We start from the raw sequence: 17,314 nt of genomic DNA, 5'->3' as shown, positions 1-17,314 counted from the left end.
ACACACACACAGACAGACAAAGATGCACATGCACACACATATTTTGTGGGGTGAATTTGTACTTGCAGGGTTACATTGTACTTTGTACTTTGCTCAATGTACATTAATTCATGTAAAACTCCGTTATCTCACTTTTTAGATTAGAATCAATCTAAACATCATGCATAGACAGAGAACACAGGGGGCTAACACCTTCAACATATTGTCTAGCTATCACCATTGTTAACAGCTAACCTGAGAATGCAACCTTTTTAAAAAAAGGTTTTGTGATTTACACACGAAAGAAGTGAAACTGTCATGGTATTCTAACAGATGAAAGGCTTAACAATCAACTTTTCAATGTAAAATTTCAGTTACATCACACTGTAAATTGTTGCTATAAATTCTGTGTTAGGATTGAACCCTCCACTACCATCTGATGAAGGAGTGACGCTCCGAAAGCTAGTGTGCTTCCAATTAAACCTGTTGGATTGTAACCTGGTGTTGTGTGATTTTTAACTTTGTACACCCCAGTCCAACACCGGCATCTCCAAATCATGACTTGTTTCCCACATGTTGCCTGAACCAATGTGGAGTATAACTATCCTACCACTAGGTGGCAGCAGAGAGAGACCTCTCAATCAGTCCTAGCTCCAGTTAATGCGTTTCAATGTCACTGCACTCTGTTAGAAGGGCAATTTAGAGCAATTACAGGAATTATTATGGCTTTGCTAATTAGTGTTTTTCTCAGGAAATTACGATCCATTCAAATCATTTAGAGCAAGCTGTTTGTTGTCACTGAGTTAAGTGCGCTTTTCAAACCGTCTGAGCAACTAGAAGCAAAAAAAAGCCCTTACACTTAATAATTCATGTGCTGCAATTCAATCAATGTTAGAAAAGAGCCGGGCTAATTAAAGGTTTCAAAGGATTCCCAGTTGTAATTTACCAACTACAAGAAGTTCATTGTCCTTTTTTTGTTTCTCATTCTTAAGGATCACATGACCGCAAGCAGTGTATAGTGACTAACCATTATTTTTCTCCAGAGAGCCAATCACTATTCATCTGTTCAATTAATAATTGACTGCAATATTAAGTTGATTCACTAAATTAACATTTTGTAGTGTAACAAGTTGAAGGAGTTTGTCTCATGACTGCCATAACTCCCTGCTGTGACTGAGTGACTATTGCTGTTGAGTGGTCAGTAGTTGACAGATTTTAATATGGCTCAGTTCCTACTGCCTGGATCCATGGAACACACTCAGTCCCAAAGCCCATTCTTGATGAAGGGCTTTTGCTTGAAACGTCGATTTTCCTGCTCCTTGGATGCTGCCTGACCCTCTGTGCTTTTCCAGCACCACTCTAATCTAGAGTCAGTCCCAAAGAGATGAGGGAGGGTTTAATATGGCTCAGTTCCTACTGCCTGGGTCCATGGAACACACTCAGTCCGGGAGAAGGAGGGACGGTTTAATGTGGTTCAGTTCCTACTGCCTTTGACCAAGCGATCAGATGGGATAGCCCCAGAGTTGGAGTGACACCACTTCTATCAGAGGAGGAGGGAAAGTTTGTAAAATGAGTTAACTCTCCCAAACCCTCCTTGATGCTGAGCTCCTGGGAGATGGTTTAAAGTTGGAATCGTTCTGAAATAGAAAGGTAGACTCTAGCTGCGGCTTGAAAACGAGAAAGGCGGGATGATGCTTCTGGAGTTGCTGGTCATTAGAGCTGCTCTAATGAATCTGCTACACACTCTTTGTACAGTTAGTTTCAAGTCCAGTAGCGCTCTTTGATCCCAAACACAAGTCAGCCTGAACTCGAAATGTGAACTCTCATTCCCTCTCTGCAGACACCACCAGACCTGCTGAGTATCTCCAAAGCTCTGTTTTGATTTCAGATCTCCAGCACCCGCAGTACACTGCATTCACTTTCTGCCCACCAGACTGAGTTGTGTACTTAGACTATAACATGTAGGACTAGAAGTAGGCCTTTGGGCTCATTGAGTCTCCTCCTCCATTCAGTGAGCTCATGGCTAATCTAATTAATCTCCTATGTTAATCTTACGTCGTTTCCCCATTTGGAATGAGCATCTTGGGTCCAGGTATTGCTTGTTATTGGACAACAACAAAAGTATTAGTGAAAAAACTAAAACTAACAATCATTTCAATTGTGTCATAACCAGAGCCTGGCTGAGGTTTGTCAATTAATTACAGTTCCACAGTGGGTACCCCAAACAGTTAAACTCCCAGGTTGAAGAGGGATAAAACATAGAAAATAGAAGCAGGAATTGGCCATTCGACCTTCTGCCAATCCAGCAGCACAGTTATACTCCAACACAATCTGTAACCTCATGTCCCAGTCTGTCCCCTACTCTACCATTACCCTGATTCAATGGAGAATGCAGGAGGACATGCCAGGAGCAGCATCAGGCATATCTGAAAATGCAATGTCAACCTGATGATGCTATAAAGGAGGACACCTTACATGCCAAACAGCAGATACAGCAAGTGTTAGAGCTAAACAATTCCACAATCAGATCTAAGCTAAATAGGCCTGCTGCACCCAGCTGTGAAAAAGTAAACGACTAATAGGAAAATGTGGAGGCTGTAAAATATCCTCAAACTAAATGATGGAAGACCCCAGCACATGAGCTCAAAACATAAAGCTGAAGCATTCTCAGCAATCTTCAGCTAGAAGTGATGAGTGGATGATCCAACTCAGCCTCCTTCATTGGTCCCCAGCATCACAGACACCAGTCTTCAGCCAATTCAATTCACTCCACATGATATCAAGAAACTGTTGGAGACACTAGACGTGCAAAGGCTATGAGTCCTGACAGCATTCCAGAAATAGTGCTGTAGACTTGTGCTCCACAAGCAGTTGTGGCCCTAGCCAAGCTGTTCCTGTCCCACTACAATATCTATCCAACCATGTGGAAAATCTCCCAGGTATGACCTACACAGGTCATTCTTGTATAACGCGTGTTTCATTAACATGGCTATATCGCAATTAATGAATTGTAGATGCTGTTTGGATAATGCAAACTTTTTTACTGAAGGGCTATAATGATTTTCTGTAGCAATCTTGTACAATGCGATTTTCTGTAGTAGTTTTCTATAACACAGGGTTGCAGAGGAACACAACTGTTATTTTATAGCAGTACACAAAAAGGAAGATCAATCCAACTCAGCCAACTGTTGCCCCTTCAGTCCCTTCGATCATCAGGCATGTAATGGAAGGGGTTGTTGACAGTGCTGTCAAATAGTACTTGCAATGGAGTAACTTGCCCACTGACACTGAAGGTCATTGAAGTGGGGATGTTCGCCAATGATTGCACAATGTTCAGCACCACTCCTCAGATACTGAAGCAGTCCATGTTCAATTGCAGCCGACCCTGTACAATATCCAGGCTTAGTCTAAAAGAGACAAGTAATACTCATGCCTCACAAGGAGCAGACAATGACCATTTGTAATAACAGAGAATCTAACTATCTCCCCATGATGTTCCATTGCTTTACAATGCTGAATACCCCACTATATGCATTTTTCAGGTAACCATTGATCAGAAATTGAACTGGACCATCTACATAACTCCTGTAGCTATAACAGACCGGTAATCCCAGGTAACTCTCCTCCTGACCTGCATGAGTGCAGATCCAGCAACACTCGGGAGTCTCAAAACCATCCAGGAGAAAGCATCCTGTTTGACTGGCACCCCATCTACTACCTTAAATATTCATTCTGTCCATCACCAACGCACAGTTGCAGCAGCGTGTGTACCAATTACTAGCTGCACAGGCATAGACTCAACAAGACTCAATCAACAGCACATTCCAAACCCCCAAACTGTACCACCCAGAAGAACAAAGGTATCATCAGCAAATTCTCCTCCAAGTCCACACTGTCCTGACTTGGAAATATATTGTTGCTATTCCACAACTGCTGCTGTGTCAAAATCCTGGAATTCCCTTAGTAACAGTACTGTGGGTGCACATTAACAATGTGGACATAGGAACAGAGGGGCATTGTTAGTAAGTTTGCAGATGTCATAAAGCTAGGTGGAGAGACAGGTAGGGTTGAGGAAGTCAAAGTCTGCAGAAGGACTGGGAGAGTGGGCAAAGAACGGCAGATGGAATACAATGTAGGAAAGTGTGAGATTACGCACATTGGTAGAAAGAATAAAGTGGACAGAGTGGATGTGGAGAAGATGGTTCCAATAGTAAGAGAGACCAGGATCCGAGGGCACAGCCTCAGAGTGAAGGGACAACCCTTTAGAACTGAGGTGGAAAGGAACTTCTGCAGCCAGAGGGTGGTGCATCTGTGGAACCTATTGCTGCAGAAGGCTGTGGAGGCCAAATCATTGATTTTATTTAAGGCAGAGATAGATAGGTTCTTGTTTGGTAAGGGATTAAAAAGTTACAGGGGGAAGGCAAGACAATTGGGTTGAGAAACATACCAGCCATGATTGAAAGGTGGAGCAGGCTTGATGGGCTGAATGGCCCAATTCTGATCCTCTATTTTATGGGTTTATAATCTGTAGCTTTTTAAACTTCTCCTTCTGCTCTTTAACTTGTTCTGTTTCTCTTGCCTGTGTGTATGTGTGTGCCCAGGATTTTTTAAATCTTTTGAATAGCTTTTATATTTTATTTGAGTGAGTTTACAGTGCAGCTAACTCAAGGAATCTGTCTGATTTATTTCTTCATAGGGATCTACATGCGATTCAAGTAAATATTGCATTGAAAAAGTGCATCTTTAAAAATAATCTCAGGAATGAAAATAAAAGGATTTACTTATCCTTCCAGACTTGGTCATAACAATCAATGTGGGGCCCTGGCTGTGTGATATTGTCATTAAGCCACCACAATGCATTGTGTCCAGCACATGGATGTTTCATTCAGATAATTTTAATCCACTTTCAGAACATGCAGCTGAAGACGAGAGAAAAAGTTTGCATTCTAGTTGCACAATGCTTTCCATGCACCTAGCTAAAGGAAGGAATTGGACAGAGCTGTTGTTCCTTAGCAGTCCTGGGTAAACCATGTTTAGCCGATGTGGACTGAATTGAAAGTGAAACCAAAAACTGACAGAAAAACGATTTCCTTTGGCTATAGATTGTTTTCATTTCAGCAATGTCCCAATGTCAGCATACGCCAGCTACTCCTTCTGCTCTCTGTCAGAATTTTGATTCAACCAATTGGTGAAGGCCTTACTCTTGGCTTAACCTGCAAATATTCCTGCTTTCAACGAACAGAATTTGATTTTATTTGATTTTATTTGATTTGATTTGATATGATATGATATGATTTGATTAATGCTACCTGTACTGAGATACAGTGAAAAGTATTGTTTTGTATGCTAATCAGGCAAATCATACCCTACTTAAGTACATCAGAGTAATAGAACAGAATGCAGAATATAAATGTTACAGCTACAGATAAGGTGCAGACAGAGATTAACTTTAATATATGAGAGGTCCGTTAACTGTAAGGAAGAAGCTGTTTATAAATCTTTTGGTTTGAGTTTTCAAACTTTTGTATCTTCTGTCCGCTGGTAGAGAGTGGAAGGGAGTATAACCAGGGTGGGAGGGGTCTTTGATTATGTTGGCTGCTTTCCTGAAGCAGCAGGAAGTGTGGACAGAGTCAGTGGAAGAGAGGCTGGTTTTTGTGATGGGATGGGCTGCATTTACAACTCGGTGTAATTTCTTGCAGTCTTGGGCAGAGCAGTTGCCTTGTGATGCATCTGGATAGGATGCTTTTCATGGAGCATCATAAAAATTGGCCAGAGTCACTGTAGACATAGGGAATTTCCTTAGCCTTCTGAGGAAGTAGAGGTGCTGGTGTGTTTTCTTGACCATAGCATCAATGTGGATGGACCAGGACAGATTATTGGTGATCTTTACTCCTAGGAACTCCTAGAATCTTCTGACTACATACAGGGTAAAGGAAGTGCAAGTGTGGAATAGCCAATCTTGGAGAAAGAGTGTCACAACTTTCACTGGAAGACAGGGACAATGGGAGATTACAGTGCTCTGTAATCAAAGACAACACTTTGTTTCATGGGTTGAAGTTCAATACCAAATTATTTCACATTAGTACTAAACATAGCAAACATCATTATACAGCAAATGAGTTCTTCTAATTGAACTCTGCCTTCACTGCCATTTGCTTACACAAATCGTCACAATGCATCATTATAACACTTATGATCATCATTAAGAAGGAATGAGGCCGACATTTCTGGTTCTCATCTCAAAACAACAATAGAGAGAGAATCCCGATCATTGGAGGGACTAACTTGAAGCCTGTCAATATTAGTGGGCTAAATTAATACTAATTATATTGTAGCCATTTTCAGCATCATCTGTGCATCTCAAATGTTATCAGACTCAACTCTTTATGAGTAGACTCATTGTGAGTAGACTTCAGGATTTCATCATCATTAACTATTGATGGTCCAATTTGGTTCCCTTTTTCCTGTGAAATTATAAATATGGCTTCAGTGATGCAACTGGAAACTCCAGTATCTTGCGATGGTAATTGTTCTTCTGTTGTCAGTTAGTATTTGTCCATGGAGGGTTATCAAAGTTGAGTCTATTTATCTCCTGATCTAATTTCTGCATACCGAGCCATTCCAGTAAGTGTTATTGAATTGGAATTTGCAATGGATCGTTTTTTTTCTAGTTCCTCAGTGAGATTAAGATCCTTTGATTATTACCAACTCAACTGAGTCACTTAGAACAGATTGGGGATCAGCTCTGGACCCCTTCAGAGCAGTGTTACATAATTTTATAGCAGGAAACTTAGTGACTGACCTACCAGGAGAACCAAAAGCTGCCCTTTTAAACTGCATGGAATAAAATATCTTCATGAATTTTTTGAACATATCCGTTTGTGGGATGAAAGGATTGTTAGCTGGGCCAGCATTTATTGTCAATCCTTAATGCCACTTGAGAAGCTGCCTTGTTGATTTGCTGCAGTTCTTGGGTTGTATGCACAACCACAGTGGTGTTAGGGAGGGAGGGAGGGAGTTCTAGGATTTTGACCCAGGAAAAAGTGAATGCGTAGTGATATTGTTCTTCAAGCCAGGCTGGCGTTTGTTTGAACAGATTTGTAGGTGGTGGTGTTCCCATGTTTTGCTGCTTTTGTTCTTCTAGGTGGTAGAGGTCACAGTAGCAGAGGTCAAAGAAGCCCTGGTGAGATACAAAGTTAAAAATCACACAACACCAGGTTATAGTCCAACAGGTTTAATTGGAAGTACACTAGCTTTCGGAGCGACGCTTCTTCATCAGGGTGACTTCCAATTAAACCTGTTGGATTATAACCTGGTGTTGTGTGATTTTTAACTTTGTACACCCCAGTCCAACACCGGCATCTCCAAACTGGTGAGATACTGCAGTGCTTCTTATAGCTGGTACACACTGCTGTCACTGTGTATTGATGGTGGAGGGAGTGAATAGCAGAGATGTCAAGTAGGATGCCAATCAAGCCAGCTTCCTTGTCCTGGGTGCTATTCAGTGTTCTTGGAGCTTCACCCATCCTGACAAGTCAGGATTATTCCATCACACTCCTAACTTGTGCTTTGTAGATGTTGGATGAGCTTTCAGGAGTCAATTGCTTACTGCAACCTCTGACCTTCTCATGCAGCCTCAGTATTATATTGGCTATTACAGTTCAGTTTCTGGTTCATGATAAGCCCAGGATAATAATAGTGGGTGATTCAGTAACAGCAACACCATTGAATGTCAAAGAGGCAATGGTTAGATTCGCATTTGTTGGAGATGTTGCTTAGATCATAGTGTATGAGCTATGAAGAGAGTTTGGACAAACAGATTGATTTTGCTAGTGTTGGAGGCTGAGGGGTGATCTGACAGAAGTATATGAAATTATGATGGGAATGGATAGGGTGGGTAGTTGGAGTCTCTTTCCGAGGGTAGAAATGTCAAATACTAGAGGGCATGGGTTTAAAATGAAAGGTGGAAAGTTCAAAGGAGATGCACGAGGCAAATGTTTTACACACATGGTAATAATGCCCGTTATGCACAGCCAGAGGAGATGATAGATGCAAATAGCAACGTTTAAGAGACATTTAGACAGACAGAGAATAAAGGGATATGGACCATGTTCTTACAGATGGGATTAGTTTAGAATAGCATCATGGTTAGCACAGACATGGTGGACCTGTTCCTATGCTGTCTGTTCTATGTTCTGTGGTCATTGGCTGGTACTTGTATGGTATGAATGTTATTAGCTGAAGTCTTATTTTTCTCCAGGTCTTTGTGCATTTGGACATGGACCTTTGAGGAGTATGAATGGTTCTGAACATGATGCAATCATCAGCGAACCTCCCCACTTCTCACCTTATGATGGAGGGAAGGTCATTGATGAAGCGGCTAAGAGACTCTCCTGAGGAACTCCTACAGAGATGTCCTGAAGTACAGATCAATGACCTCCAGCAACCATCATTATTTTCCTTGTACTAGGCATGACACCAAGCATTGGAGAGTTTTCACCATGATCCCCATTGACTTCAAATCTGCCTTGGCTCATTGATGCCTCACTTTGTGACCTTGATATTAAGGGCTGTCACTCTCACCTCCCCTCTGGAATTCAGCTCTTTTATCCATGTTTGAACCAAAGCTATAATGAGGTCTGGAGCTGAATGGCCCTAGCACCACCTAAACTGGCCATCACTGAGCAGGTTATTGCTGAGCAGGTGCTGCTTGACAGCACTGGTTGGATGACCTTCCATCATTTTGTTAGTGAAGTACATGGTGTCAGTATAAGGTTACTTAACCCAGAATAGTGTCTAACTGAACATGTCTTGGGTGCTTGTTGTGCTGGTATGCTACTGATTTTCATACTTTTCTTTTTAATTTCATCTTAATATTCCATGTCTTAACCTGCACCTCATGGTGTTCCCTAACCCCATATAAAGCTAATGGTTTAAAGGTAACTTCACCTTGTGTGTGACCAAGATTATAGAAATACTTTCATTGATATCCTTCTATGCCACTTGTCAAAGGCAAGTGAGGGACTCAGTCCTGACGTGACCAAATGTGTTTGGAATAATTAGGTTGAGCCCAAGTTGTTGATAATTTTCCAATCCTTCCACCATAAACCTGAGCAAAGAACAAAAGCTTTAAATAATTGAAAGCCTTTCAAATAAGTTATATTCTTGACTTTGATTTGATTTGTGTAGGGGTGCCGATGATACAACTCACAATATAAGAAAAAAAGTATCAGCCACTTGTGTTTGATGATATAAATGCAGTTTTCTGCTTGATATACTGGAGCTGAAACTCAGTCAGCTTGTTTCTGTTGCTCTGGTGCTATCAAGAAAGGTTACTGACTTCTGTGGCCTACCAACAATAAAGGGCCTTGATGTGGTAGAGAGAGCACCGATAGTATTACATCTCGATCAACAAATGACTGATAATATTTTGCTGCTCATCTTTCAGGCCTCCAGTTTGATGACAAAGCACGGCCCACATCCCACATCCATTATCTGCTGCCCTCCCCGAGGCTAAAGCATCAATAACACACTCACTTCCCTGCTGGATGGATGCTGTGTTCCTCTGCTGCAGAGGACACTGTCGATAGCTCATGGGCATTTCCACATAACTCACATCATTAGAGAACCACCGATCTTTCACAACTTCCTCCTGTTCCGACGGCCAGCGACCCAACTCTTTCCATGAGAACACAGACATGTCTTCTGTTTTTTTTGTCTGTCAATTGTATTTCATGTAGGCCAGAGAAATAAATCACTTTCCTGCATTGCTGCTGTTCTATATTAATCCTCGGATTTCACCCCGCATTATTTGAGTATTTCAGGTAGAGCTTAACCCCAGCACTGCCACAGGATAATTGTTTTTGTTTCTTTTTAAAAAATAATTGTCTTTACTTTTTTTTTGCTTCTCTTGAAAGCATTGGCTATTCACCCAAGAGGCGAATACTCGACTGTATATTGAATTACAGGTCATTGGCCAGTGGTCAGGAGCAGGAGTCAAGGGTGTTCCCTCTCCTCCAACCAGTGCCAGACACTAAAATCTTTTGAAGGAACTCTTAATATTCCTAAATAATTTGCCAATGAATGGAGTTCCATATTAAAGACGTCATCTGTTTTTTTCCACTTCCAACTACAGTGCAGTGCTCACCAGATTGTGACCCTGAGGCTACGCTAGATGGCATACCCACTGAGGAGACTGTCTCTGTGTTGGTAGACAGTGAGGTAGATGCCTTGATGATGCTTCTTTTGAGACTCGTGAGTGTTCCTCCTCAGACTACACATTTTTTCAAAAATGTATTCATTCACAAGATGAGGGCATTGCTGGCTCGGCCAGCATTTAATGCCCATCCCTAATTACCCAGAGGGCAGTTTAGATCAACCATATTGCTGTGGGTCTAGAGTCACATGTAGGCCAGACCAGGTAAGGATGGCACTTTCCTTCCCTGAAGGACATTATCGAATCAGATGGGCTTTTCCACCAATCAGCAGTGGATTCATGGTCATCATTCAAATTTCATTATTGTCTCTAGCAGGATTTGAACCTGGGTCCCCAGAACATTATCGAGGTCTCCGGATTAATAGTCCTGCAATAATACTATTAGGCCATCACCTTCTGAGGAGAAACACTCACTGGGGAAGGTGATGGCCTAGTAGTATTATTGCAGGACTATTAATCCAGAGACCTCGATAATGTTCTGGGGACCCAAGTTCAAATCCTGCTACAAACAAGAATGGAATTTGAATGATGACCATGGATCCACTGCTGATTGGTGGAAAAGCCCATCAGATTCGATAATGTCCTTCAGGGAAGGAAAGTGCCATCCTTACCTGGTCTGGCCTACATGTGACTCTAGACCCACAGCAATATGGTTGATCTAAACTGCCCTCTGGGTAATTAGGGATGGGCATTAAATGCTGGCCTAGCCAGCAATGCCCTCATCTTGTGAATGAATACATTTTTGAAAAAATGTGTAGTTTGAAGGGCTGGGAGTGACAGGCCCTGGGCGGGGGGTGCATAGTCTCCAATGGTTTGTTAGTGTTATGAGCAACCACCCTTAGCCAAGATTTTATTCAGACTTGTTTAATGTGCAGCTGGGATTAGCAGATTGGAATCTTTCTCAGTAAACAGCAATAGATATTTGATCTCTCCTTTAGCACAATCATGTTCCTCCTGTTGACCTGCACACACAGTGACCAGCTCTTTGAGGGGCTCTAGGAATCTTAGGTCATCCTTCCTCCTCCCTGTTTGTAAATGCATATGCTTGTGGTACCCATTCTTCTCCTGCAGAAGGAGAAAAGCAGCGTGGCTACATGAACACCATGCATCTCATTGACAGAGAGAAAGCAATGTCTATCCCCAGACCTGCGATTGTCCATGTGTGGTGCCGTATTTGGGAAGTTAGAGGCTAAAAGGCTTTGAATTAAAGGTGATTTAGTGTTGTCAAAGAGCTATAGTTGATGAAAAACAGTAAAGCATTAAATGGTGTGTGTTCATCCCAAAGCTATCTTTGTCTTGATTCGGAGATGCCGGTGTTGGACTGGGGTGTACAAAGTTAAAAATCACACAACACCAGGTTATAGTCCAACAGGTTTAATTGGAAGCACACTAGCTTTCGGAGCGACGCTCCTTCATCAGGTGATTGTGGAGGGCTCGATCGTAACACAGAATTTATAGTCCGCCCATTAAGACTGCACTGACTCTGCAAAATGTATTCCACCCTACCCCTGCATTTCCCATGGCTAATCCACCTGGCCTGTACATCTTTGGACACTATGGAGCAATTTAGTATGGCCAACCCACCAAACCTGCAAATCATTGGATCGTGAGTGGAGAGCAAAAGCGCTCCGCAGAAACTAACATGGACACAGGGAGAACATGCAAACTCCACACATTCAATCACCCAAGGTTAGAATTATACCTGGGACCCTGGCGCTGTGAGGCAGTAGTGCTAACCACTGTGCAACCCAAGTCAGGAAGCTGTCTACTGATAGGATTTTCTGTGGTGACGTTCAGTATCACAAACAAGAGGAACAATGAATAAACTTAAGCATAGGTCTAAAGTTGAAGGAAACATTGCAAGGTCCAAACTGCAAAACTTGTTATTGTAACAATCTACACAATAAATATATGTAAAAGCATGCGAAGATGTGAGAGACAATTGGTGGAAATATACCACTTATCATGACCCAAGAAATCATCTTTAATAAAATTAACCACACTCCACTAACAGACTAACCAGAGACCTGAAAAGGTGCAACTATTGACCTCATGTATGGAGGGCAATGATTTTTTTTATCCATCTTCTTGTTCGATTTGGAATTCTTTATGTATTAAAAATTCACCTGGTTGTGATTTTGAGGTAAATTGATCACTGTTTAGATTTTGGACCTTTAATTAGTTGGAAAAATAATTCTTGGATTTATTCCTCAGCCAATAAATGCCAAAAGGTTTGTTTGTTTCTTACCAAAAAAGAAAGAAGAAAAATAGGAATAAATTGGTTCTAAATTTCAGTTGCTGGAACCTTCTCAGCCCCTGAATGGCTATGGCATTAGCGAGAAAGTTGGGGGATTTGTGTGAGATCAGAGGAATTTCCTGTTGTCAGGAGCAAAGTGTCGAATTTTCCAACCATGATAAGATTAGGATTCCTGCTAATGAGAAGCAAGAAACTGATTTCATGTATGAGTATGTATCAATATCTTCATTCTTACATCATTCTGGCTCAGTGATTAAAGCCCATAAGACATAGGAGCAGAAGTAGGCCATTTGGCCCATCAAGATTAGTGTGGTGCTAGAAAAGCATAGCAGGTCAGGCAGCATCCGAGGAGCAGGAAGATCGATGTTTCGAGCAGCAGCCCTTCATTAGGATCCTGATGAAGGGCTCCTGCTCGAAACATCGATTTTCCTGCTCCTTGGATACTGCCTGACCTCCTGTGCTTTTCCAGCACCACTCTAATCTTGGCTCTGATCTCCAGCATCTGCAGTCATTCTGTGTTACAATCGAGCCCTCCACTATCACCTGGTGAAGGAGCGTCGCTCCGAAAGCTAGTGTGCTTCCAATTAAACCTGTTGGACTATAACCTGGTGTTGTGTGATTTTTATCTTTGTCTTGGTTGTGTCTTTGTCCTATACACCTTTACTGGAAACCTATCAGAGGTGTACATGCTCCCCATTGTGATGACCATTCAGTGATGGAAATGTGTTGCTGGAAAAGCGCAGCAGGTCAGGCAGCATCTAGGGAACAGGAGAATCGACGTTTCGGGCATTAGCCCTTCTTCAGGAAGGCCCGAAATGTCGATTCTCCTGTTCCCTAGATGCTGCCTGACCTGCTGCGCTTTTCCAGCAACACATTTCCATCTCTGATCTCCAGCATCTGCAGACCTCACTTTCTCCTCATGACCATTCAGTAACTGGTGGTGTGTGAGCTGCTGAATGTTGGAGCTCTTTTTGTGTTTTAACTGTGAACCTTGGCAGATCTATAAGAGGCATTACCATTGTACTGCTGCTTGTAGTGTCACATGAGTAAGTGCAATGAAATTACAGACATTAATGGTAATGAGGCATATGAAGGAGATGCCTGGCTTCTAACCTTGTGTATGACAGAACTCTGCAATGGCAACCTTACAATCCTAGTATGTACTCATAGGGCATGGAACAATGTGTACACAGTGGTAGGTAAAATGAAAGCAAAATTATGAAAGTGTTGGAAATCTGAAATATAAACAGAAAATGCTGGAGAAACATAACAGGTCTTGTAGCATCTGTGGAGAGAGAAAAAGAGTAAATATTTCAGGTCCAATATGACTATTCTTGATCAGAGACCAGCAAATCATTCGTCCTCATACAGCATTGGAGCCAAGTTCTCTTGAGCCACAGGTGAGTCTGTCCAGGCTGCCTCCATAAATCAGTATGGCCTCCTGTAGCCTTCCCAGGGAAAAGAGCTTTCCTTCCCTCCTGGTCAACCTGCAGAAAGATCTCTAGGAAGGTCTCAGACATCTTCAGATGTGGGTGGGATGATGAGAAAGGGTTGAATGATGTGTGGATACCTTTTAAATATGACACCTGGATATTAGAGCTTGCAAGGTGTCAGCCAGGGACACATCTTCCTGCTGACATCCCCAAAAAATTTGGTATATGAATATATAATGAGCTGACAAGAACATAATTACATAAGAGAATCCAACATACCCCCAACCAGAATTTCCTCCCTATTTTTAGGTCTGTCTTTATAGTATCAAAAAACTTCACCCAATATCTCCCTTTGGTTTAAAACCACATTGCCCAGTTCATTTCCCTGGCAAGTAAACAGAACAACTTTTATGGGACAAACTTCAAGAACAACATATGTACATGGTTCAACCCTTCAGGCACTAACAGCAGATACTTCCTCTTTTCAACAGTTTGGGTTTTATTTCACTCCTTTCAAAGTGATTTTTCCCTCTCACACTTACCCCAACTGAGGAAACAGATCTATGCTTTCTGCTTGATGCTTGGAAGTGAAGTCAAAATTTCAAATGTAATGTTGACATTGAATAACAATGTGAAAGAAGTATTGTAAGATCATGCCCCCAGTTATCATCTCTCCAAATTTCCAAGATCAAAGGAAGAGATACAACAGGTAGCTGAATTAATATTGTACATTCAAACAGTCAGCCAAAGTCAAATTGCTCTCGTTACCTGAGACTACTCTTGCCATAACCTTTACCCTGCCAGCAAAGACTGTTGTAAAACTACGTCATTAAATCTGTATGACATCTTGTGCCAGCACACTGATAAATGCAGAGAAAGCTGCAAATAATATTCACAAGTAATAGCCAGTGTGACAGTGTAATGACTGAAATAATATGTGATAAGAACAATATATAGACAATGCAGAATAGGTAAATGTTGGGTATGACTCCCAATTCATTCATTATTACTACAGAATCAGTTTGGTGATACACATAGATGTTATAATTAGCCTCCTCGATCTTGTTGTTTTCTCTCAGGATGTGGTGTGATAATTGGAATGATTATGAAGGAATCAGTATATGGTGAATTTTGGGTATTAATGCATGAAATATTAGAGAATGAATCATTTCACCATTCTTTGCACTAACTGTCAGCAGTGCATACTGTTCGACTCGTAGAATCCCTATAGTATAGATAGAGGCCATTCCGCCCATTAAGACTGCACTGACTCTGCAAAATGTATTCCACCCTACCCCTGCATTTCCCATGGCTAATCCACCTGGCCTGTACATCTTTGGACACTATGGAGCAATTTGGTATGGCCAACCCACCAAACCTGCAAATCATTGGATCGTGAGTGGAAAGCAAAAGCGCTGCGCAGAAACTAACATGGACACAGGGAGAACATGCAAACTCCACACATTCAATCACCCAAGGTTAGAATTATACCTGGGACCCTGGCGCTGTGAGGCAGTAGTGCTAACCACTGTGCAACCCAAGTCAGGAAGCTGTCTACTGATAGGATTTTCTGTGGTGACGTTCAGTATCACAAACAAGAGGAACAATGAATAAACTTAAGCATAGGTCTAAAGTTGAAGGAAACATTGCAAGGTCCAAACTGCAAAACTTGTTATTGTAACAATCTACACAATAAATATATGTAAAAGCATGCGAAGATGTGAGAGACAATTGGTGGAAATATACCACTTATCATGACCCAAGAAATCATCTTTAATAAAATTAACCACACTCCACTAACAGACTAACCAGAGACCTGAAAAGGTGCAACTATTGACCTCATGTATGGAGGGCAATGATTTTTTTTATCCATCTTCTTGTTCGATTTGGAATTCTTTATGTATTAAAAATTCACCTGGTTGTGATTTTGAGGTAAATTGATCACTGTTTAGATTTTGGACCTTTAATTAGTTGGAAAAATAATTCTTGGATTTATTCCTCAGCCAATAAATGCCAAAAGGTTTGTTTGTTTCTTACCAAAAAAGAAAGAAGAAAAATAGGAATAAATTGGTTCTAAATTTCAGTTGCTGGAACCTTCTCAGCCCCTGAATGGCTATGGCATTAGCGAGAAAGTTGGGGGATTTGTGTGAGATCAGAGGAATTTCCTGTTGTCAGGAGCAAAGTGTCGAATTTTCCAACCATGATAAGATTAGGATTCCTGCTAATGAGAAGCAAGAAACTGATTTCATGTATGAGTATGTATCAATATCTTCATTCTTACATCATTCTGGCTCAGTGATTAAAGCCCATAAGACATAGGAGCAGAAGTAGGCCATTTGGCCCATCAAGATTAGTGTGGTGCTAGAAAAGCATAGCAGGTCAGGCAGCATCCGAGGAGCAGGAAGATCGATGTTTCGAGCAGCAGCCCTTCATTAGGATCCTGATGAAGGGCTCCTGCTCGAAACATCGATTTTCCTGCTCCTTGGATACTGCCTGACCTCCTGTGCTTTTCCAGCACCACTCTAATCTTGGCTCTGATCTCCAGCATCTGCAGTCCTCACTTTTGCCCATTTGGCCCATCAAGTCTGTTCTGTCATTCAATCCCTTCTTCCTTGATTCCTTTCTGATTAAAAGTCTCAGCCTTGAATATAATGAATACCCCAGCCTCAAGAGACCTCTACGCTAAAGAATTCCACAGATTCACTGCCCTCAGAGAAGAAATTCCTCCACATCTCTCTCTTAAATGTATGTTCTCTTATTCTGAGATTATGTGTTTTAGTCCTGGACTCTCTCATAAGGGGAAACAACCTTTCTGTATCTACCCGGTCAAGTCCCTTATAAATCTTGTGTGTTTCAATCAAGTCCCTTCTCATACCAATCTGTACTATCCACATCCCGCACCTCCGCCCTCAGACCCAACCCCTCCAACCGCAACAAGGACAGAACGCCCCTGGTGCTCACCTTCCACCCTACCAACCTTCCCATAAACCAAATCATCCGCCGACATTTCCGCCACCTCCAAACAGACCCCACCACCAGGGATATATCTCCCTCCCCACCCCTCTCCGCCTTCCGCAAAGACCGTTCCCTCCGTGACTACCTGGACAGGTCCATGCCCCCCTACGACCCACCCTCCCATCCTGGCACTTTCCCCTGCCACCGCAGGAACTGTAAAACCTGCGCCCACACCTCCTCCCTCACCTCCATCCAAGGACCTAAAGGAGCCTTCCACATCCATCAAACTTTTACCTGCACATCCACTAGTATCATTTATTGTATCCGTTGCCCCCGATGCGGTCTCCTCTACATTGGAGAGACTGCGCGCCTCCTAGCAGAGCGCTTTAGGGAACAACTCCGGGACACCCGCACCAATCAACCAAATCGCCCAGTGGCCCAACATTTCAACTCCCCCTCCCACTCTACCGAGGA

This window comes from Chiloscyllium plagiosum, chromosome 1 (genome assembly GCF_004010195.1).
Source record: "Chiloscyllium plagiosum isolate BGI_BamShark_2017 chromosome 1, ASM401019v2, whole genome shotgun sequence".
Classification (NCBI taxonomy): Eukaryota; Metazoa; Chordata; class Chondrichthyes; order Orectolobiformes; family Hemiscylliidae; genus Chiloscyllium; species Chiloscyllium plagiosum.
Note: the sequence above shows the minus strand (reverse complement) of the source record.